Raw genomic sequence first — 25,046 nt, forward strand, 5'->3', positions numbered from 1 at the left:
GGTCCGTGTGCTTGCCGCCAGATCTCCACAGGGATCTTGCGAACAGGAAAATAGTTCCCAATCTGCTTTCCTGTCCACATGATTTATGCAGGCAGTGCGCGACAAGCACACAGACCCCATTATACTCTATATAGTCCATGTGCTTTTACAGCACAGCGCTTGCAATTGCATTTGGTATTCAGTTTGGGGAGTCCCCATGCGAACTCACTCGAATGGAATCCAAATGCAGATGTGAACAGGGGATAAGTTTTGCTGTTGCAGTGCACACAATTGCGTTCAGAAGTCACTAAATGAGTTCATGGAGCCCAGCTGTGTGTAATGTAGTATCAGTATAAATACACCTGTTCTGCAAAGGTCTCAGTGGTTTATAAGAGAACACTAGTGAACAAACAGCATTATGAAGACCAAGGAACTCACCAGACAGGTTAGAGATAAAGTTGTGGAAAAGTTTAAAGCAGGGTTAGGTTATAAAAACTGTTAGAGTCAAATCCTCCATCTTTGTATTTTGTCAGCCATCTTGTAACCTTTTTCATATAAACTGTATAAGTATGTTTTTTTTTAAAGTCCAAGAGGCCCCTCTAGGTGATAAGGAGTGTGGTGTGGATGAATCCTTATCTATCTATCTATCTATCTATCTATCTATCTATCTATCTATCTATCTATCTATCTATCTATCTCTCTCTCTCTCTCAAGGGCCTCATCTTTTGAAGATGCAACTGGCTATTTGTATATCTTTTATCTCCTTTACTCGATGTGTGGTATATGGAGGCCCCTTAGAGTGTGTAGACACAGAGTTTATGTAGCCTATTGTTCGTTATCTTCAAGGTTGGAGTTGATTGGCACCAGCATGTCATCTCTTTTGCCATGATATATACATATAGACATAGTGTGAGATGTTAGTTCACACATAAGTATTTTGAATCCTTCCTTGTTTAATGAGAAACTCCATCCTAGTTTGGAAAGTTATAATGAGATGCAGGTTACATTAGGCCTCATCCAATAGTCATGTGCCAGGTTTATCTTAGAACTCTACAACCAATCATGTTATGCTAATTACAATAGTCCAACCTGCTTTTGTCTGTATTGTATTTAAACTACCTTTTTTGCACCATTGAATTAGAACTCACTAGCTACACCTCCAGCTGTGTATGTGTGTGACTTCTCCAGGCCTGATATTTAATTTGGAACTCTGCAACATACTCTATTATGAGGACCACTTGATGTCCCTAACAAAACATATCACACTTTTCAGATTTTTATTTGATTAACATTTTGAAAATCATGTATCCTTTTCCTTCCATATCACAATTATCTGCTACTTTGTGATGGTTATCACTTAACATCTCAATAAAATACATTTAAGTTTGTGGATGTAAGGTGACAAAATGAGAAAAAGTTCAAGCAATATAAATACTTTTGCAAGCCAAGGTAAATTGATAACACTAACAAAGATGAGAAACTTTGTGATATATCTAATTAGAAATAAAAATTATAATAGAAAAATGCTTCCTTCTCCACTTTCCAGCACTTATTATCTACCCATACTTCCTCCTTACTGCTAAAATATATCATGAGAGAGCCTAAGGGTAAGTTCACGCAGAGGAATTTGGCTCTGATTTTGACGTGGATTATTTCCTTAAATCAGAACCAAATTCTGTCTTGAATCTGTCTCCAATTGTGTTCAATACAAAACAGAAACCGACACAGGATATGGGGCTGCATGGTGGCTCATTTGTTAGCACTGCAGCCTTGCAGTGCTGGAGTCCTGGGTTTGAATCCTGCCAAGGACAACATCTATAAGGAGTTTGGAGTGTGGGAGGAATGCCACACAAACACAGTGAGAACATACAAAGACATACTGAAAGTGAAAATGTATATTGAGAGCCCAATATGGGGCTCACAATCTCCATTAAAAAAAAAGACGAATCATGACTTGTAATAGATAAGTATCTTGATCAGTCTTGAGGTGGTGTCCATCTTTATATAGACATGGAAGACAGCGTCCATCATTTTGTTTACATTAAATTCAATGGAAACAGTCTCATAAGGAGGGGGCTCTATCTAGGTCTGTCACTCAGTTGCTGTAAAAGTTCGTTGCTCTCATCCCATGATGGACAAGAGTAATGGACATTCTCAGCAGTAGTGTCAATGTCCCTTAATACTGCTCAGTTCTCAATATCCAGAATTTTGTCTATCCTATATTTGCCTATGGGGACATCCAATGGCTATGTGGTGAATTGTGGTATGTCATGATAATTTATTGAATTTGGTTAATAAAAAAGTGTTCTTTATTAGAGATGAGCGAACAGTAAAATGTTCGAGTTTCGATATTCGTTTCGAGTAGCCCCTCAATATTCGACTACTCGAATCGAATATCGAACCCTATTATAGTCTATGGGGGGAAAATGCTCGTTTCAGGGGTAGGCAATAGAGATGAGCGAACAGTGTTCTATCGAACTCATGTTCGATCGGATATTAGGCTGTTCGGCATGTTCGAATCGAATACCGCGTGGTAAAGTGCGCCATTACTCGATTCCCCTCCCACCTTCCCTGGCGCCTTTTTTGCTCCAATAACAGCGCAGGGTAGGTGGGACAGGAACTACGACACCGGTGACGTTGAAAAAAGTAGGCAAAACCCATTGGCTGCCGAAAACATGTGACCTCTAATTTAAAAGAACAGCGACGCCCAGCTTCGCGTCATTCTGAGCTTGCAATTCACCGAGGACGGAGGTTTCCGTCCAGCTAGCTAGGGGTTAGATTCTGGGTAGGCAGGGACAGGCTAGGATAGGAAGGAGAAGACAACCACAACAGCTCTTATAAGAGCTAAATTCCAGGGAGAAGCTTGTCAGTGTAACGTGGCACTGACGGGCTCAATCGCCGCAACCCAGCTTTCCCAGGATCCTGAATGGAATACACTGTCAGTGTATTCCCGTATACCCGATATATACCCCGATACCCGTTCCAACGGTGTGCCCCCCCACCTTCACCCCAGAAATACCCTGCAAGTCCCCTAGCAATAGAATTGGGGCTATATACACCCACAATTTTTACTACTGGTATACAGTGCCATTGTCTGACTGGGAATTCAAAGAATATATTGGGAATACAAATACCCTCATTTCTTGCTACTGCCATATAGTGCCAGTGTCTGACTGGGAATTCAAAGAATATATTGGGGTTACGTGCACCCACAATTTTTACTACTGGTATACAGTGCCATTGTCTGACTGGGAATTCAAAGAATATATTGGGGTTATAAATACCCTCATTTCTTGCTACTGCCATATAGTGCCAGTTTCTGACTGGTAATTCAAAGAATATATTGGGGTTACGTGCACCCACAATTTTTACTACTGGTATACAGTGCCATTGTCTGACTGGGAATTCAAAGAATATATTGGGGTTATAAATACCCTCATTTCTTGCTACTGCCATATAGTGCCATTGTCTGACTGGGAATTCAAAGAATATATTGGGGTTACGTGCACCCACAATTTTTACTACTGGTATACAGTGCCATTGTCTGACTGGGAATTCAAAGAGTATATTGGGAATACAAATACCCTCATTTCTTGCTACTGCCATATAGTGCCAGTTTCTGACTGGTAATTCAAAGAATATATTGGGGTTACGTGCACCCACAATTTTTACTACTGGTATACAGTGCCATTGTCTGACTGGGAATTCAAAGAGTATATTGGGAATACAAATACCCTCATTTCTTGCTACTGCCATATAGTGCCAGTTTCTGACTGGGAATTCAAAGAATATATTGGGGTTACGTGCACCCACAATTTTTACTACTGGTATACAGTGCCATTGTCTGACTGGGAATTCAAAGAGTATATTGGGAATACAAATACCCTCATTTCTTGCTACTGCCATATAGTGCCAGTTTCTGACTGGGAATTCAAAGAATATATTGGGGTTACGTGCACCCACAATTTTTACTACTGGTATACAGTGCCATTGTCTGACTGGGAATTCAAAGAATATATTGGGGTTACGTGCACCCACAATTTTTACTACTGGTATACAGTGCCATTGTCTGACTGGGAATTCAAAGAGTATATTGGGAATACAAATACCCTCATTTCTTGCTACTGCCATATAGTGCCAGTGTCTGACTGGTAATTCAAAGAATATATTGGGGTTACGTGCACCCACAATTTTTACTACTGGTATACAGTGCCATTGTCTGACTGGGAATTCAAAGAATATATTGGGGTTATAAATACCCTCATTTCTTGCTACTGCCATATAGTGCCAGTTTCTGACTGGTAATTCAAAGAATATATTGGGGTTACGTGCACCCACAATTTTTACTACTGGTATACAGTGCCATTGTCTGACTGGGAATTCAAAGAATATATTGGGGTTATAAATACCCTCATTTCTTGCTACTGCCATATAGTGCCAGTTTCTGACTGGTAATTCAAAGAATATATTGTGGTTACGTGCACCCACAATTTTTACTACTGGTATACAGTGCCATTGTCTGACTGGGAATTCAAAGAGTATATTGGGAATACAAATACCCTCATTTCTTGCTACTGCCATATAGTGCCAGTTTCTGACTGGGAATTCAAAGAATATATTGGGGTTACGTGCACCCACAATTTTTACTACTGGTATACAGTGCCATTGTCTGACTGGGAATTCAAAGAGTATATTGGGAATACAAATACCCTCATTTCTTGCTACTGCCATATAGTGCCAGTGTCTGACTGGTAATTCAAAGAATATATTGGGGTTACGTGCACCCACAATTTTTACTACTGGTATACAGTGCCATTGTCTGACTGGGAATTCAAAGAGTATATTGGGAATACAAATACCCTCATTTCTTGCTACTGCCATATAGTGCCAGTTTCTGACTGGTAATTCAAAGAATATATTGGGGTTACGTGCACCCACAATTTTTACTACTGGTATACAGTGCCATTGTCTGACTGGGAATTCAAAGAATATATTGGGGTTATAAATACCCTCATTTCTTGCTACTGCCATATAGTGCCAGTTTCTGACTGGTAATTCAAAGAATATATTGGGGTTACGTGCACCCACAATTTTTACTACTGGTATACAGTGCCATTGTCTGACTGGGAATTCAAAGAGTATATTGGGAATACAAATACCCTCATTTCTTGCTACTGCCATATAGTGCCAGTTTCTGACTGGGAATTCAAAGAATATATTGGGGTTACGTGCACCCACAATTTTTACTACTGGTATACAGTGCCATTGTCTGACTGGGAATTCAAAGAGTATATTGGGAATACAAATACCCTCATTTCTTGCTACTGCCATATAGTGCCAGTTTCTGACTGGGAATTCAAAGAATATATTGGGGTTACGTGCACCCACAATTTTTACTACTGGTATACAGTGCCATTGTCTGACTGGGAATTCAAAGAATATATTGGGGTTATAAATACCCTCATTTCTTGCTACTGCCATATAGTGCCAGTTTCTGACTGGTAATTCAAAGAATATATTGGGGTTACGTGCACCCACAATTTTTACTACTGGTATACAGTGCCATTGTCTGACTGGGAATTCAAAGAGTATATTGGGAATACAAATACCCTCATTTCTTGCTACTGCCATATTGTGCCAGTTTCTGACTGGGAATTCAAAGAATATATTGGGGTTACGTGCACCCACAATTTTTACTACTGGTATACAGTGCCATTGTCTGACTGGGAATTCAAAGAGTATATTGGGAATACAAATACCCTCATTTCTTGCTACTGCCATATAGTGCCAGTGTCTGACTGGGAATTCAAAGAATATATTGGGGTTACGTGCACCCACAATTTTTACTACTGGTATACAGTGCCAATTTCTAACTAGGAATTCAAAATGCGCAAGGCTCCCGGAAAGGGACGTGGACGAGGCCGTGGGCGAGGTCGGGGGAATGGTTCTGGGGAGCAAGGTAGCAGTGAAGCCACAGGGCGTCCCGTGCCTACTCCTGTGGGGCAGCAAGCATTGCGCCACTCCACAGTGCCAGGGTTGCTTGCCACATTAACTAAACTGCAGGGTACAAACCTTAGTAGGCCCGAGAACCAGGAACAGGTCTTGCAATGGCTGTCAGAGAACGCTTACAGCACATTGTCCAGCAGCCAGTCAGACTCTGCCTCCTCTCCTCCTATTACCCAACAGTCTTGTCTTCCTTCCTCCCAAAATTCCGAAGCTTTACAGAACAATAACCCAAACTGTCCCTGCTCCCCAGAGCTGTTCTCCGCTCCTTTCATTGTCCCTCAACCTGCCTCTCCACGTCACGATTCCACGAACCTAACAGAGGAGCATCTGTGTCCAGATGCTCAAACACTAGAGTCTCCTCCATCTCCGTTCGATTTGGTGGTGGATGACCAGCAACCCACCCTCATCGACGATGATGTGACGCAGTTGCCGTCAGGGCATCCAGTTGACCGGCGCATTGTGCGGGAGGAGGAGATGAGACAGGAGTTGGAAGAGGAAGTGGTGGATGATGAGGACACTGACCCGACCTGGACAGGGGGGATGTCAAGCGGGGAAAGTAGTGTGGATGTTGAGGCAGGTGCAGCACCAAAAAGGGTAGCTAGAGGCAGAGGTCAGCAGCTTAGGCGAAGCCAGGCCACACCCGGAATCTCCCAAGATGTTCCAGTTCGTACCCAGCCCCGAAAAACTCCCACCTCGAGGGCACGTTTCTCGAAGGTGTGGAGTTTTTTCAAGGAATGCGCCGAGGACAGATATAGTGTTGTCTGCACAATTTGCCTCTCGAAATTGATTAGGGGCTCTGAGAAGAGCAACCTGTCCACCACTTCAATGCGCCGTCATTTGGAATCCAAGCACTGGAATCAGTGGCAGGCAGCAACGGCAGGACAAAGGCCGCCTGCCGTTCACGCCACTGCCACTGCCTCTGCCACTGCCTCTGCCACTGCCACTGCTGACTGTGCTGGCGATGCACTCCAGAGGACGAGCCAGGACACCACTTCATCTGCCTCCGCCACTTTGTTGACTTCTACCTCATCCTCCCCTGGTCCTGTCTTATCTCCTTCTCCTGCACCATCAAAGGCACCATCAGGCGTTTCTTTACAACAACCCACCATCTCTCAGACATTGGAGCGGCGGCAGAAATACACTGCTAACCACCCACACGCGCAAGCCTTGAACGCCAACATCGCTAAACTGCTGGCCCAGGAGATGTTGGCGTTCCGGCTTGTTGAAACTCCCGCCTTCCTGGACCTGATGGCAACTGCGGCACCTCGCTATGCCGTCCCTAGCCGTCACTACTTCTCCCGGTGTGCCGTCCCCGCCTTGCACCAGCACGTGTCACTCAACATCAGGCGGGCCCTTAGTTCCGCGCTTTGCACAAAGGTCCACTTGACCACCGACGCGTGGACAAGTGCATGCGGACAGGGACGCTACATTTCACTGACGGCACACTGGGTGAATGTAGTTGAGGCTGGGACTGCTTCCCAAACTGGCCCGGTGTACCTCGTCTCCCCGCCTAACATTCCTGGCAGGGACACGAGAAGAACACCCCCCTCCTCCTCCTCCTCTACCGCCTCCTCCTCCGCCACCGCCTCCTCCTCCGCCACCGCCTCCTCCTCCGCTGTTAGATTGACCCCAGCTACGAGTTGGAAACGTTGCAGCACTGGCGTTGGTAGACGTCAGCAGGCTGTGCTGAAGCTGATCAGCTTGGGGGACAGACAGCACACTGCCTCCGAGGTGAGGGATGCCCTCCTCGATGAGACGGCAATATGGTTTGAGCCGCTGCACCTGGGCCCAGGCATGGTCGTTTGTGATAACGGCCGGAACCTGGTAGCAGCTCTGGAGCTTGCCGGACTCCAACATGTTCCATGCCTGGCCCACGTCTTCAACCTAGTGGTGCAACGTTTCCTAAAGAGCTACCCCAATGTTCCAGAGCTACTGGTGAAAGTGCGGCGCATGTGCGCCCACTTTCGCAAGTCGACAGTAGCCGCTGCTAGCTTAAAATCTCTCCAGCAACGCCTGCATGTGCCACAACACCGGCTTTTGTGCGACGTCCCCACACGCTGGAACTCAACGTTTCAGATGTTGAATAGAGTGGTTGAGCAGCAGAGACCTTTGATGGAATACCAGCTACAAAACCCTAGGGTGCCACAAAGTCAGCTGCCTCAGTTTCACATCCATGAGTGGCCATGGATGAGAGACCTTTGTGACATCCTACGGGTCTTTGAGGAGTCCACAAGGAGGGTGAGCTCTGAGGATGCGATGGTGAGCCTTACAATCCCGCTCTTGTGTGTTCTGAGAGAATCCCTGATTGACATCAGGGATAACTCAGATCACACAGAGGAGTTAGGGATAGCATCCGATCCGTCACAGCTGGAGAGTAGGTCCACACATCTGTCCGCTTCACTGCGTTTAATGGAGGAGGAGGAGGAGGAGGAGGAGGAAGAAGAGTTGTCCGATGATGTGATGGTGATACAGGAGGCTTCCGGGCAACTTCGAATCGTCCCATTGTTGCAGCGCGGATGGGTAGACATGGAGGATGAGGAGGAAATGGAGATTGAACTTTCCGGTGGGGCCAGAGGAGTCATGCCAACTAACACTGTGGCAGACATGGCTGAGTTCATGTTGGGGTGCTTTACAACCGACAAGCGTATTGTCAAAATCATGGAGGACAACCAGTACTGGATCTTTGCTATCCTTGACCCCCGGTATAAAAACAACATCTCGTCTTTTATTCCGGTAGAGGGGAGGGCCAATCGCATCAATGCTTGCCACAGGCAATTGGTGCAGAATATGATGGAGATGTTTCCAGCATGTGACGTTGGCGGCAGGGAGGGCAGTTCCTCCAGTAGGCAACCAAGTTCTCACCGGTCCACACAAACGAGGGGCACACTGTCTAAGGTCTGGGACACCTTGATGGCACCCCCTCGCCAAAGTGCCGCCACGGAGGGTCCTAGTGTCACCAGGCGTGAGAAGTATAGGCGCATGTTGCGGGAATACCTTTCCGACCACAGCCCTGTCCTCTCCGACCCCTCTGCGCCCTACACGTATTGGGTGTCGAAGTTGGACCTGTGGCTTGAACTTGCCCTATATGCCTTGGAGGTGCTGTCCTGTCCTGCCGCCAGCGTCCTATCTGAGAGGGTGTTCAGTGCAGCCGGTGGCATCATCACTGACAAGCGCACCCGTCTGTCAGCTGAGAGTGCCGACCGGCTCACTTTGATAAAAATGAACCACCACTGGGTAGAGCCGTCATTTTTGTGCCCACCTGTGTAAAGCACCCCAACATGAAACTCCATGTCTGTACTCAACCTCTCCAATTCCTCCGCATCCTCATACTCATCCACCATAAGCGTTGCACAATTCTGCTAATACTAGGCTCCCTCCACCCTGATTTCCCCCAACTCTGCTGGTTAGAGGCTCCCTCCACCCTGATTTCCACCAACTCTGCTGGTTAGAGGCTCCCTCCACCATGAATTTGCCCAAACTGGGCTGTTTAGAGGCTCCCTCCACCATGAATTGGTCCAAACTGGGCTGGTTAGAGGCTCCCTCCACCATGAATTTGCCCAAACTGGGCTGTTTAGAGGCTCCCTCCACCATGAATTGGTCCAAACTGGGCTGGTTAGAGGCTCCCTCCACCATTAATTGGTCCAAACTGGGCTGGTTAGAGGCTCCCTCCACCATGAATTGGTCCAAACTGGGTTTTTTAGAGGCTCCCTCCACCATGAATTGGTCCAAACTTGGCTGTTTAGAGGCTCCCTCCACCATGAATTGGTCCAAACTGGGCTGGTTAGAGGCTCCCTCCACCATTAATTGGTCCAAACTGGGCTGGTTAGAGGCTCCCTCCACCATGAATTTGCCCAAACTGGGCTGTTTAGAGGCTCCCTCCACCATGAATTTGCCCAAACTGGGCTGTTTAGAGGCTCCCTCCACCATGAATTGGTCCAAACTGGGTTTTTTAGAGGCTCCCTCCACCATGAATTGGTCCAAACTGGGGTGGTTAGAGGCTCCCTCCACCATTAATTGGTCCAAACTGGGGTGGTTAGAGGCTCCCTCCACCATTAATTGGTCCAAACTGGGCTGGTTAGAGGCTCCCTCCACCATTAATTGGTCCAAACTGGGCTGGTTAGAGGCTCCCTCCACCATTAATTGGTCCAAACTGGGCTGTTTAGAGGCTCCCTCCACCATTAATTGGTCCAAACTGGGCTGGTTAGAGGCTCCCTCCACCATGAATTTGCCCAAACTGGGCTGGTTAGAGGCTCCCTCCACCATGAATTGGTCCAAGCTGGGTTTTTTAGAGGCTCCCTCCACCATGAATTTGCCCAAACTGGGCTGGTTAGAGGCTCCCTCCACCATGAATTGGTCCAAACTGGGCTGGTTAGAGGCTCCCTCCACCATGAATTTGCCCAAACTGGGCTGTTTAGAGGCTCCCTCCACCATTAATTGGTCCAAACTGGGCTGGTTAGAGGCTTCCTCCACCATGAATTTGCCCAAACTGGGCTGTTTAGAGGCTCCCTCCACCATGAATTGGTCCAAACTGGGTTTTTTAGAGGCTCCCTCCACCATGAATTTGCCCAAACTGGGCTGTTTAGAGGCTCCCTCCACCATGAATTGGTCCAAACTGGGCTGGTTAGAGGCTCCCTCCACCATGAATTGGTCCAAACTGGGCTGGTTAGAGGCTCCCTCCACCATTAATTGGTCCAAACTGGGCTGGTTAGAGGCTCCCTCCACCATGAATTGGTCCAAACTGGGTTTTTTAGAGGCTCCCTCCACCATGAATTTGCCCAAACTGGGCTGTTTAGAGGCTCCCTCCACCATGAATTGGTCCAAACTGGGCTGGTTAGAGGCTCCCTCCACCATTAATTGGTCCAAACTGGGCTGTTTAGAGGCTCCCTCCACCATGAATTGGTCCAAACTGGGTTTTTTAGAGGCTCCCTCCACCATGAATTTGCCCAAACTGGGCTGTTTAGAGGCTCCCTCCACCATGAATTGGTCCAAACTGGGCTGGTTAGAGGCTCCCTCCACCATGAATTGGTCCAAACTGGGCTGGTTAGAGGCTCCCTCCACCATTAATTGGTCCAAACTGGGCTGGTTAGAGGCTCCCTCCACCATGAATTGGTCCAAACTGGGTTTTTTAGAGGCTCCCTCCACCATGAATTTGCCCAAACTGGGCTGTTTAGAGGCTCCCTCCACCATGAATTGGTCCAAACTGGGCTGGTTAGAGGCTCCCTCCACCATTAATTGGTCCAAACTGGGCTGGTTAGAGGCTCACTCCACCATGAATTGGTCCAAACTGGGCTGGTTAGAGGCTCCCTCCACCATGAATTTGCCCAAACTGGGCTGTTTAGAGGCTCCCTCCACCATTAATTGGTCCAAACTGGGCTGGTTAGAGGCTCCCTCCACCATGAATTTGCCCAAACTGGGCTGTTTAGAGGCTCCCTCCACCATGAATTGGTCCAAACTGGGTTTTTTAGAGGCTCCCTCCACCATTAATTGGTCCAAACTGGGCTGGTTAGAGGCTCCCTCCACCATGAATTGGTCCAAACTGGGCTGGTTAGAGGCTCCCTCCACCATGAATTTGCCCAAACTGGGCTGTTTAGAGGCTCCCTCCACCATTAATTGGTCCAAACTGGGCTGGTTAGAGGCTCCCTCCACCATGAATTTGCCCAAACTGGGCTGTTTAGAGGCTCCCTCCACCATGAATTGGTCCAAACTGGGTTTTTTAGAGGCTCCCTCCACCATGAATTGGTCCAAACTGGGCTGGTTAGAGGCTCCCTCCACCATGAATTTCCCAAAACTTGGCTGTTTAGAGGCTCCCTCCACCATGAATTGGTCCAAACTGGGCTGGTTAGAGGCTCCCTCCACCATGAATTTCCCAAAACTTGGCTGTTTAGAGGCTCCCTCCACCATGAATTGGTCCAAACTGGGCTGGTTAGAGGCTCCCTCCACCATTAATTGGTCCAAACTGGGCTGGTTAGAGGCTCCCTCCACCATGAATTGGTCCAAACTGGGTTTTTTAGAGGCTCCCTCCACCATGAATTTGCCCAAACTGGGCTGTTTAGAGGCTCCCTCCATGATGAATTGGTCCAAACTGGGCTGGTTAGAGGCTCCCTCCACCATTAATTGGTCCAAACTGGGCTGGTTAGAGGCTCCCTCCACCATTAATTGGTCCAAACTGGGCTGGTTAGAGGCTCCCTCCACCATGAATTTGCCCAAACTGGGCTGGTTAGAGGCTCCCTCCACCATGAATTGGTCCAAACTGGGTTTTTTAGAGGCTCCCTCCACCATGAATTTGCCCAAACTGGGCTGGTTAGAGGCTCCCTCCACCATGAATTGGTCCAAACTGGGGTTTTTAGAGGCTCCCTCCACCATGAATTTGCCCAAACTGGGGTGTTTAGAGGCTCCCTCCACCATGAATTTGCCCAAACTCTGCTGGTTAGAGGCTCAATCCACCCTGATTTTCAAAACAAATGTTGGTGCCAACCTCAACTTACTACAAGGGCCAAATTCACTGCTGGTGACAAGCTCTCCTCACTGCAAGTGCCAAATACACATGTTTCAAGGTGTTTTCCTACTGTCAGAGAGGTGGTATTGAGTGTGTAAAGTGTGTAGTTGTTAGGCTGTGATGTTGGGGTAATAGAGGGTCTTTGGTGTGTTAGATGCCCCCAGACATGCTTCCCCTGCTGTCCCAGTGTCATTCCAGAGGTGTTGGCATCATTTCCTGGGGTGTCATAGTGGACTTGGTGACCCTCCAGACACGGATTTGGGTTTCCCCCTTAACGAGTATCTGTTCCCCATAGACTATAATGGGGTTCGAAACCCATTCGAACACACGAACATTGAGCGGCTGTTCGAATCGAATTTCGAACCTCGAACATTTTAGTGTTCGCTCATCTCTAGTAGGCAACGTTCGATCAAATTACACTTACCAAGTCCACGAGTGAGGGTCAGGCTGGATCCTCCGAGAAGTCTTCTCCTTGCAGCATCCCCGCGGCGTTTTCTGGCTCTGAATTCACTCTGCCAGGCATCGGGCCTGGGCAGAGCCGACTGCGCACTACAAGCGAACATGCGCAGTTGGCTCTGCCAGGCCTGATGCCTGGCAGAGTGAATTCAGAGCCAGAAGACGCTGCGGGGAAGCTGCACGGAGAAGACTTCTAAAGATAGGAGAAGAACCAGCGTTGATTGGCCGACTGTATAGCATTCGGCCAATCAATGCTGGTTCTGCATAAAACTTTTACATTCGAACAGCGAGTGGTACTCAATTGAGTACGAGTATTTCGAATACCGTAGTATTCGATCGAATACCTACTCGATCGAGTACTACTCGCTCATCTCTATTCTTTATGCAATTAACTCTATGTTAACGAATGAGACATCTGCAGTCTTCGCAGAGCTCAGGGAAAACTGACAATTAGATATAAAGCCTACAGAGGCGGAGACTGCTAATAAATGTGAGATACAAGTCATATTACATAATGGTGGTTTTATTGTTATTGCTCATGTACGGATACAGTATACTACAAGTATATGATGGCTTATTCCAAACTCACCTGAAACAATAAGCACATATAACAAATTCATCTGTTGCCTGGGTCTCTTGGATATGAATTTCTCTGATGCTCTGGAAATCTTTGCTGTTTGTGGATTCTGCCATCTCACATCAGTGTTTGCAAATATGTTGTTGTCTATAGAAAACAGCGATAAACTAATCCAGACACCAGAGCCGTGTTATAATTACGCATCTCGCCATTAATTTTAGCGCAGTTGATTAAGGATGACTACAGCCAACACATTAGTACAGGTTGGCAGCACTGGCTGTTTTCCCATATTCCAGGCAATGAATGCCATTTAACAAGCCAGCAGAACAATACAGACCAATGATGAACCTATAAATCAGGACCAAAGATTGAACACCGAACATCTAAAACTACCATAAAGTATGTTTCAAGAATGTGGACTTGACACAATTATGAAGGAATAATATAGCGTTACACTGTGTGATTCTTGTTGCTGATGAGGCATCTCTACCCTGTAGCTCCCTATAGACGTCTGCATCTCATTATGGAGATGGGTCATGTTTATTAATACAGCAGAACAGAATGTTTCTAATGGCCCTCTATTCCTCAACAAATTATTAGGGGGTTTAGATGAGGGACTTGCATCTATAAGTATCCCTCTGTATTTTTCCTTAACATTCCCAAAAATGGCACAAAGATGTCCTGCGTATTTGTTCAGAAGTACCATTAGTATTGTGTCTGCCAATGGAATACTCAGTAACAGAGTGAAGAATTGAAGCCAACTTACCAATCACTTCCATGGGATATACTGTATATCCACATACATATATAAGATATTAAATAGGAATTTGATGGGTTAATAGAAATCTACTGTTCTCCAACAATAAGAAAATTTTACAGGTACCTTAGGGCCACATCCTATTAAGACCACCTTAAGTAGCAAGTACAGAACTTGAAAAGTGTATGACTGTTTTTGTCTCCTTTATATAGGGCGATAGTTCACTTAGTGATGTCACAGTAGCAGCATGAGGCACAGTCATTTTGTCACGGTTAGTACCGTATATACTCGAGTATAAGCCGACCCGAATATAAGCCAAGGCCCCTAATTATACCACAAAAAACTGGGAAAAGTTATTGACTCGAGTATAAGCCGAGGGGGGGAAATGCAGCAGCTACTGGAAAATTAAAAAAATGAAAATAGATACCAATAAAATTACATTAACTGAGAAACCATGGTTATGTGCATTACTGCTTAGTAACTCCATCTGCCACATAGTAATAGCAGTTAATCCCATCATGTCCCTCACATTAACCCCCCACATAAAAGAGTTACTGATATGCGGGACATATGGAGGTAATAATTAGGTATCTTCATAATTAAGGTCCTTTATTAGTAGCCCCATGTGTCTCACATATTAGTAACCCTTATATTGGGCACACAGGGGTTAATATGAGGGACATGATGGGGTTAACTGCTATTAACGTGAGGCACATGGTGTTACTGAAACTAAATTAATAACCCCAAATGCCTGACATTAATAGATATAGTAACTAAAGGACGGTACCTGTGTGTTTTACTTTCACTTTATTCTAGCTTCCCCTCCTTGATGCAGGGCAGCAGCAGAGGCCTCCCGGGCTTTCATCTCTCTTGCTAGAGAAGGGGGAGTGTCCTATATCATTACTGTAGCACTAAAGGACCCATCCCCTTCATTTAGTTTATGCAAGTCCTTGCCAGTCCAACCCTGAGTTGGACCCTGACTCGAGTATAAGCCGAGAGGGGCTTTTTCATCATAAAAATTGTGCTGAAAAAGTCAGCTTATACTTGAGTATATATGGTATTATACTTGATTTATATATTTTGTGTATTGCATATAAACCCTCAAATGTACAGCAACAAAAAAAAATTATATAATAATGTAAAGAACCATAGAATTAATATAATAATGTACAGCACCATGGAATTAAATAAGGTATAGCAACATGGAATTAATTTAATAATCTACAGACCCTGAAATTACTAGAATAATGTACAGCAACATGGCATTAATGATGCTCTAAAAATAAATAATAAACACAATAATGTGATGCTACAGTATGGGATTAATATGCTCAGTGACATCACAGTTCTGGGATCATAATACAAGAATGATGCACATACAAAAAGATCACTTTGTACACTTTGACATATATCAATTATAATGATGTCACATGAAGACATTATAATGTCCCATTAAAGTAATGGAGGTAAGTTCCGCATCTCCTTCCATCATCATTAAATTTACCCCGAGCCTCAGTTGAAATGGGAACCATAGTTGGGGAGCTTCACAGCAAATGCTATATCTGCTACCCTGTTAATTACGCCCATGTCTTCACCAATACATTGTTAGGGAATAGCAGACGATAATTCCCCAGGAGCTGCTGGTGAACCCTGGAGGGAGGGGCACAAGGGACAGTGAGCCCTAAGCTGAAGCCCCCCGCTTTCCCTTCCTATTGCCAGACCCTATCCTAGGTAATAGGCGACAACCACGAAGACAGTCCCTCCCTGAATACGTGAAACACAAAACGCAGACAAGACGAACAACAACAAAGGGAGGTCAGCTAGCCAGGGTTCGGTAACAGGAGAGCGATGCAGTGCCAAATTGGAGTCCAAAAGAATTGTCAGTAGGGAAGCCAGAGGTCAAGGATTAGAATACAAGTAATATAACAGCAAGAAAAACCAGAAAGCTAGAGGCAATAACTGGCACCAGTGTGACTGTGAGCAAAGACTAAATAGGGGAGGAAGAACCCGCCCTGAACCTGATAGGAAGGAAAGCTGTCAATCACAGGCAAGACAAAATCAAACACTTAATGAACAGAGGCAACCTTGGCAGAAGACGGGTGTGGTGCAAATCCAACAGAACTAGAGCTGTGTTCACAGAGTGCAACTAAAAACTTTAAGCAGATTATCAAATGCACACGCCTCCTGCGCCGCAGCATGCGAGCAGAGGGTGGCGCAGAGGCCCGAACAGGCAGAGATGTTACATACATGTTATTATCGTACTAGCTTATATGGACATTCTTCAATGACATGAATAGAGATACTTGTGTAGGTTTCCATATTTTCTTTCTATTGGGGAAGTTCTGTCTTATGCACTGTCACACCTCTACCAAAACCACAGAGTGACTGGATTATCAGGCATAGGAGAAGCTTCTCTGGTGAAAGAGTTTCTGAATGTGCCCCCCTTCCCACTTTCAGTAAGGATAATGGCCCTCTAATAGACAATCATTGGAAACGTAAAGTATTAGGTATAAAAAGTCATAAATGGTTGACCTATTTTAATTGTTTTATGGGGAAACCTCTCTAGATACTTACCCTTAAAGACTGTTGAAATATTTTTGACATGTTAAATCAGGCAGCACAGTGGTTCAGTGGATAAGACTAGAGATGAGCGAACACTGTTCTGATCAGCCGTTCCGAACAGCACGCTCCCATAGAAATGAATGGAAGCACCTGGCATGGTGACCGGCCGCCGGCAAAGTGTACGTGCTAGGTGCTTCCATTCATTTCTATGGGAGCATGCTGTTCGGAACGGCTGATCAGAACAGTGTTCACTCATCTCTAGATAAGACTGTTTACATGCAGCCAACAACATGTGTATGGATTTTGCTTGTTCTCTCTCTACTTGTTTGGGTTTCCTCAAGATACTTCTATTTGCTCCAACACTCCAAAGGGAATTTACATTGTGAGCCCCATTTAGGACGATCTATAAAACTCTGTAACATATATATATATAAGTAACAAGTGAATATGTTTAAAGAGATCCAGCAGCGCCAATACCCCTGTTAGCCCTCGTTCACATCTGCGTTTGGATTCCCTCTGGAGCAGTCTGCCTGAGGACCCCTTGAGCGTAAAACCAAACACAATTGCAAGAGCTGGTGCAGTAAAAGCACACAGCTCCCCATAGACTATAATGGGGTCCATGTGCTTTCCGCACGAATTGTGCGGACAGGACAGTGCGGGCAGCGGGTGGCAAGCATATGGAACCCATTATAGTCTATAGAGTCTGTGTGCTTTTACAGAACAGTGCTTTCAATTGCGTTTGTTATTCCGTTCAAGGGGGTTCTCATACAGACTCCCCCAGATGGAATCCAAATGCAGATGTGAGCAGGGCATAAGGATGATTGACAGCCTCTTCTCTGTTTCCTGCTCTGAGGCTCATGAGCAGTATAGACAAGAGAAGCTAAAGGATCCGCAGCGGCCAGAGGATTTTTTCTCAAGGGGGAAGACTCTCTACACCATTGTGTATAAGAAAGCATGCACTGCTCTCCTTGAAAGATAATTGCCAAATGTTACTACACATATATCGTAAGCACTGAGATGAAGAGTATGGTATCACATGGACCACTGCCAGCATATCCCTATAGAAAAATATAATAAATGAAAAAAGCAGCACTCTATAGGTTCACGCGGTGGAATATAATAAAAACAAAAAGTGTCAGAGAAATGTCATCCATTGAAAATACAAGCTGTGACACGGCAGTAGCTGCCATTATGTAACATTAATGTAACCGCTGTTTCATTTCAATATACTACATTTCGCACAAAAAAACCCTTCAGGAAGCAAACAAATATGACATGCAACAATTAGCTCTTTCCAACAACACGGCAATAGTAAGGTGAGTGAATGCAATTCACCCAGCAATCTCTAGGCTTGAGGTTTCCATTCCGATTACCGCCCTTCTGACGAATCTAATTAAGCGCAAGCCGGGTGATTTCTCATTGACTTTATGAAAACCTATTTTAATGGCGTCTTCATTTAGATACATTATTGCTTTATGTGCCTGACATTCTATTTCCAGCGAACAACACCTATCAAATGCATATTTAACACCAAATTGTTAGATTATTGAGCTACCTAACAATATATTTTTAAGCGCACCTTATCCGTCACATTTAGAAAGTCAGATTAACATAAATTCAAGCGGAGAACAATAGGTGTAAGTGATTTAAGGCCCGGCGCTACTTTAGAGTAGAATCTGTTGAATATTTATACCATATTGTTTTTGACATTTAAGAACTCAATTATCGAATGAGTAATCAGCCCTTTGTTATGTTTCTTTGGAAAGTAAAAATAAATTGCTCAAACTGGAAAGATAATACGGTGGGAGCGTTTCTTGGAGATTTTACGATTCCTTGTCATTTAAAGGGAAAAAATATGCAAAGTTTCGGAGAAGGAGCAGATTGGAGAACGCTTGCTAAACAGTGTCACAATAACACAATCATCGAACATAAAAATAGAACTGTAAATCTTCTACGTGAAGTTCCAATGACAAATTTCTGCTCTGATAACCTGTCAGTATTCCGCTACTTCAGACTCTGGGCAAATATATATACTGTACCAACCCCAACCATCCGTCTAAATGGGATATCTCTTAGTTGCTCTTAAAGTGGACCTGTCATTGCGAATTGAAAAAAATAATCTTTCCTTCTTCCTGAGCTATGAGTCAGATTATCTTCTGCTTGCAAATCCAGCAATTAATAGATAAATACCTATTCTTGTCAGCAGCTGACTCCTTGTCAGTGATGTTCACTCCCATTCACCATCTTATTCCGGTTCCTGAATTTAAGTGATTTTTATATGTAGCTCATTATTATTTTGTGCAATTTTGGCATCTTTATTCTATTTGGGGAATAAAATACCTGCCAACCTATTGCTTATATATTGTATATATACACTGCCTGGCCAAAAAAAAAAAGTTGCCTTGTGCAACAAGGTACCGTTCCACCCCTGATATAATTATGAACTGTTCATGACAGGAATTTGTATATATTCTTGAATATATATATAATTGAGCTGTAGCTTGTCAAGTGCAGATCATAATGAAAGGTGTGAAGCGATGTCTACAAAAGGAAGAGCTACCAGAGGAAGAGATGTTAGTGCCTTCAAGAAGGGGCAAGTCATTGGATTGCATCAGGCCAACAAATCGACCAAGGAGATAGCCAAAGTAACTGGTATCGGACAGAGAACTGTTCAGTGTATCATACGAGCATGGCGAGATGGTGGAGAACCCCCCTCCAACCGTGGAAAGTGTGGGTGTAAGACTATACTCCAAACTCAAGGTCGTAGGTCCCTAAAGCGACTGGTGAAGAATAACCGCCGGAAAACCACCTTTGAGCTCACACAGATGTTCAACTTGACGGAGCGACACATTTCGGAGCGAACAATGTGACAAGAACTCAAAGGAATGGGTCTCAACAGTTGTGTTGCCATACGAAAGACAGAGACGAACAGACATCGGCGCCTGTCATTTACAAGAGACCACAAGGATTGGACCCTAGAGCAGTGGAGAAAGGTCATGTGGTCAGATGAATCACGTTTCACATTGTTCCAGAGTGATGGTCGTGTCCGGGTGCGACGAGAAGCACACGAATCTCTGGGATGTGCTGGAAAGGAACCTGCGCGGTCACTCACCACCCCCAACGAATCTGCGTAACCTGGGCTCCCTGATACTAGAGAATGGGAACCAAATCCCTGAATCTACAAGAACATTATAGACTCCATAAAGTGGCCGGTGAGTGTATATATATATATATATATATATATATATATATATATATATATATATATATATATATATATATATATATATATATATATACATACACACACACACACACAGTATATATATATATATATATATATATATATATATATATATATATATAAACTTCAAAGAAAAATAGTTGCAGCAGCACCAGAAAATCTGGGGATTATCCCACAAATTGCATGGCAGAAACCCCTCTCCAGGCAAAAGGGTTTGCAATACATTGAAAGCATAGGGAAAAAAGCCTCCCATTGATTTCAATGTATTACGCACGTACCCATTCAAGTCAATGGGAGCTGCTTTTTACGCGCTCATCCTGAATGTGTTTTTACGATCAGAATGAGCGCAGCGTTACATCGTGTGAAGGCTCCTTAACTAAACTTTCGAGCAACTTTTGAGTTTCTGGTAGTATTTGTATCATTAATACATTTTGTAATATGCTTTATTAACAAATTTTGGCTCCTTTGTGTGAAATCCTGAATTTCTTTATTCTTTGCTCTAAGATCTATACCCTGCTTCTCTCTGTGTATAGTATATGGAGAGAAAATAAGCAATACCAACAGCAACAAATATTTGTAATACACTTTTCTCACAATAGACTGAAATCGTGGTCCAGGGGTTAACTAAACGGATTAAGGGTACTGTATATACTCGAGTATAATCCGAATTTTTCAGCACAGTTTTTATGCGGAAAAAGCCCCCCTCGGCTTATACTCGAGTCAAGCGAATTTTTTTTTTTTTTCTGGGGGGGGGGTGTCTATGACCAGCTGCAATGGTAATGTATAGAATCTCCCATAAAATAATGAAAAATAAAGAAGCTTTAAAAAAATAGAATAAAAAAATAAAGTAAATAAAAGTCCTAAATCCCTCCTTTCCCTAGAATACATATAAAAGTAGAAAATGACTGTGAAACACATACACATTAGGTATCCCTGTGTCTGACAGTGCCCGGTCTACTGAATATAGGGAATCTGCAGTGCTCCTGTTCTGTCGGGAAGGGGTTAATAGGAGCACTGCAGATCCCCTATATTAAGCCAGGCTAAATTCCAAGTGGGGGAAAAAACCCAGTCCTCAAGCTCAGGGAAGGGGCAGACAGACAACCAAAACACCCCTCCCCTTCCCCAGCAACTACTGCACCCAAAAACTCCGACCATTTTAATTTTTGAAATTTTCCACTAGTTGCTGCATTTCCCCCCCTCGGCTTATACTCGACTCAATAAGTTTTCCCAGTTTTTTGTGGTAAAATTAGAGACCTCGGCTTATATTCAGGTCTGCTTATACGCAAGTATATACGGTAGTTATATCTCTGGCATTATAAAGATAGAAACATATTTGGTGTTATATTAGAGGAATATTTCCAGATGTATCACAGTTGAGATTGAGATATTTCCATGCTAATACTACTGCTCCCCATTCAGACTGTGTTTTCACCCAGTTATATCTCTGGAAGTAATACAGGTAGAACTGCAACCCTATTACCATATGAATGATAAAACTCTCCACATGTGACACCTGAAGCTTGTATCTATGAGTTATAGTGCCCAAGATATAATTGCTTGACATAACCCCTGCCCCTTATTGTCTCTTCATTATACACACAAGTCTGTACACGGTGAATATAGATTTCAATAGAGAAGCAGGGAACAGAATAAACAAATGCAGGATTTCACATAAAGGAGCCAAAATTTGCTAATAAAAGTATATTACCGAATTTATTAATTACATAAATACTGCCAGAAAATCAAAAGGTGAACATATAGTTATTGTTTGATCTTGTCCCTCCAGGTACCCATTTCTATTTCTACTTTTTTTTCTTCCTTTATTACTTCTTGTAGAATTTTCATTATCAACATTTTCTCAGAAAAATGTATAAGGTGGCCATTACTTGCTCTTATATTACTGGAGTTATAGGTTACCATTCTGGACATTAGATTGGCATCATCATGATCCACATGTGTGTGAATAACTATGTATTTGACAGATAGGCACCTAACATCTGAACTCAGCTCCAACATTGTAGTTAAAGGGAGTCTGTCAGCAGGAAAATCAATATCCACCTAATGACAGTATCTTGTAGAGCTACTTCTACTCTTTCCAGGGATGTCTTTCTTATTCTGCATTGCAGCTCCATTTTCAAGTCAGGGTTTTGTTCTTATGCAGATTAGCTAAAAAGGTCTTTAGGAGTGTTTTTTCTACTGCAAGTCTTTTCTTCTCTGCTGTAGATAAACTGCAGAAAAAGTGTGACAAATTTGGACATGTCACTCACGCAATGGGGATAGGAGCTTCACAGTATTTAATGGCAATTATTTAGAGAAAGAAGCCCAAGCAGGAGAAGTAACGCTCCTAAAGCCCATTTCAACTAACTTGGACAATGATAAAATTCTGATTGTCATGAAAATGGAGCTGCAATGCAGAATAAGAAAGACATCTTTGGAAAGAATAGAAACAGCCCTAAAAGGTACTGTCATCCATTTTCCTGCTGACAGACTCCCTTTAACACTTATGGGGTCCAGAAAGACTTGTCATTTCTAGGGCAGAGTGATGTCCTAAAGGGATTTTCCCAGCAAAAAATGACTAGGCAATAAGGAATACAATATAAAAAGCCATACTCTCCTCAGTGTTGCCATTGCTTTGACCTTCATAAGTTCTCTAGTTCTTGGTCCAGAATGATGTTTTAACAAAGGGGCAAGTTTCTGCTCCTGTCAATAACGGGCCATTGAAGGTCTTTGATTGGCTGCAGTGGTCACATGTCCCATGACAAAACACGATCTCTGGACCAATGGCAAACTTACCATGGAGGGAGCAGGTAGGTTGCTACATGACTTTCTCAAAATATTTAGAATTTTTTGATGTCTCATATCCAAGTGTCAAAGATGAATGGGCAGTGTTGGACTGGACCATAGCTCAATGAACAGGAGGGGTGTACCTCCATGAGAAGTGTAAAAACCCTACCAAGGGAATATACAATGGACTATACAGCGGCACAGACATTGTGCAAAGCAGAGCACAACATTTAGTATCCACTGGTATGCTGAACTTCTCTTATAACATTTACTGTATATTGTGAATGCAGTTTCTGTATTCATGTAGCACCAATGAAGTTGATGGACACATTTCATTGTTTTGGTCTAGACGCAAAGACCGTTACATCAACTTATCTCGAAGGGATCTCACAATGGCCAAGTATGAGTTTTTCTCTATCCAGTCAATGTAACCTATTGATGTCATTAACAGAGCAAAATGTTTCTGTGGCTGAAATTAAGTGTCCTAATTGATCTAGTATTGTATTCTTTCTAGACGATTATCTTCGTCTTAGACCCTGAGGAACATTAAAGACATCGCCACCTAATTGGCACAGGACTTTTCTGGTGACCTAAAGGAAAAGTCTTCTTAGTTTTTGTTATTTTTTTTAGTGTTTTTCATTTTACAATAAAAGTTGACAAAAGTAATTTATATTTTCTAGACAATCTGAAATACTATGAATACTATGGGGGTTAACATGTACAGAATATTTGCCTTATATATACTTGCTTTATATTTGTACGTATTACATAAGTAACTATTATTTAACCATGTGTTTCACTGCCGGTCTGGCCTTATTAGGTACTGCAGTACAAATCGTTTTCAGGTGGAGAAAGTGAAAATTCAGAAGTGTTCAAGCTTCATATTTCAATACAATTATTAATTACCTTATACATGGCTGACATAAAACAATTACCGGAATAAATTATGTTTTGCAATTGACTCAGAAGACTATAGCATAACAAAAAGGGAGGATTTAGAGAAATTGAAAATTTAGTTGGCAAGTGGCAAATGAAGTGTGTAAATAACATGAAAAATTTAGGTAACCGGTACGACATTGTGTCACCAAGATAGCATGACTAGGGTTCAACAGCACCATACCTGGAGTATACCAGCAGTATTATATAGTGGGCAACCACTGCTAACAGCTATGAGCGGTGCAGGTCAGTTGCGACTGTAGCAGTGATGTGTCAGTACTGCCGTGTTAGGGGGCATTCACATGGAGGAAGTTGGCGCTGATTCTGCCACGATAACTCGCGGCAGAATCAGCGCTGGAAAAAGGACTCCCATTGACTTCAATGGGTTCCGTCTTCCGCACGGAACACATTGAAATCAATGGGTTAAAAAGTCTTTTTTTCAGAGCCATCGAGGCAGAATTAGTGCCAACTTCCTCCGTGTGAATGCCCCTTTAGACCCCTGGACTGTCATCGAAGGTCATGACAGCCGGGAGCCTATTGAAGGCCACCACAGGTTTGTGACCACTGAGGCACATAACGTCACTCATGAGGCTAGAAGAGGACCCGAGGAGGATACCAGATACCGCAAAGAGGCTCACAAGGCTAAGGTAAGGTGAGCATTTCCACCTATAAGACAACCTACAAAATATACACATATGAAAAAGTCCAGAAAATATACCAAATATTGTATAATTATATTTTTATTAAATATCATAAAGAGACAGACCTTAAACATTCAATCATTAGGGATAAATGTCCTTAAAATAGTAAATTACCTATCCATATAGTGATACCAATGTACAATATTTAATATTTTAATTCCTTATTAGAGATGAGCGAACAGTGTTCTATCGAACACATGTTCGATCGGATATCAGGGTGTTCACCATGTTCGAATCGAATCGAACACCGCGTGGTAAAGTGCGCCAAAATTCGATTCCCCTCCCACCTTCCCTGGTGCCTTTTTTGCACCAATAACAGCGCAGGGGAGGTGGGACAGGAACTACGACACCGGGGGCATTGAAAAAAATTGGAAAAAGTCATTGGCTGCCGAAATCAGGTGACCTCCATTTTAGACGAATAGTGGATTTTAAATCCGGGTCATATGAGAATGTGAACTTTGTGACTATGAGACAGGGATAGCTGTACAGGCAGGGATAGCTAGGGATAACCTTTATTTAGGGGGGAATGTTATTAAAAATAACTTTTT

The sequence above is a fragment of the Leptodactylus fuscus genome, chromosome 6 (genome assembly GCF_031893055.1).
Source record: "Leptodactylus fuscus isolate aLepFus1 chromosome 6, aLepFus1.hap2, whole genome shotgun sequence".
Lineage (NCBI taxonomy): Eukaryota > Metazoa > Chordata > Amphibia > Anura > Leptodactylidae > Leptodactylus > Leptodactylus fuscus.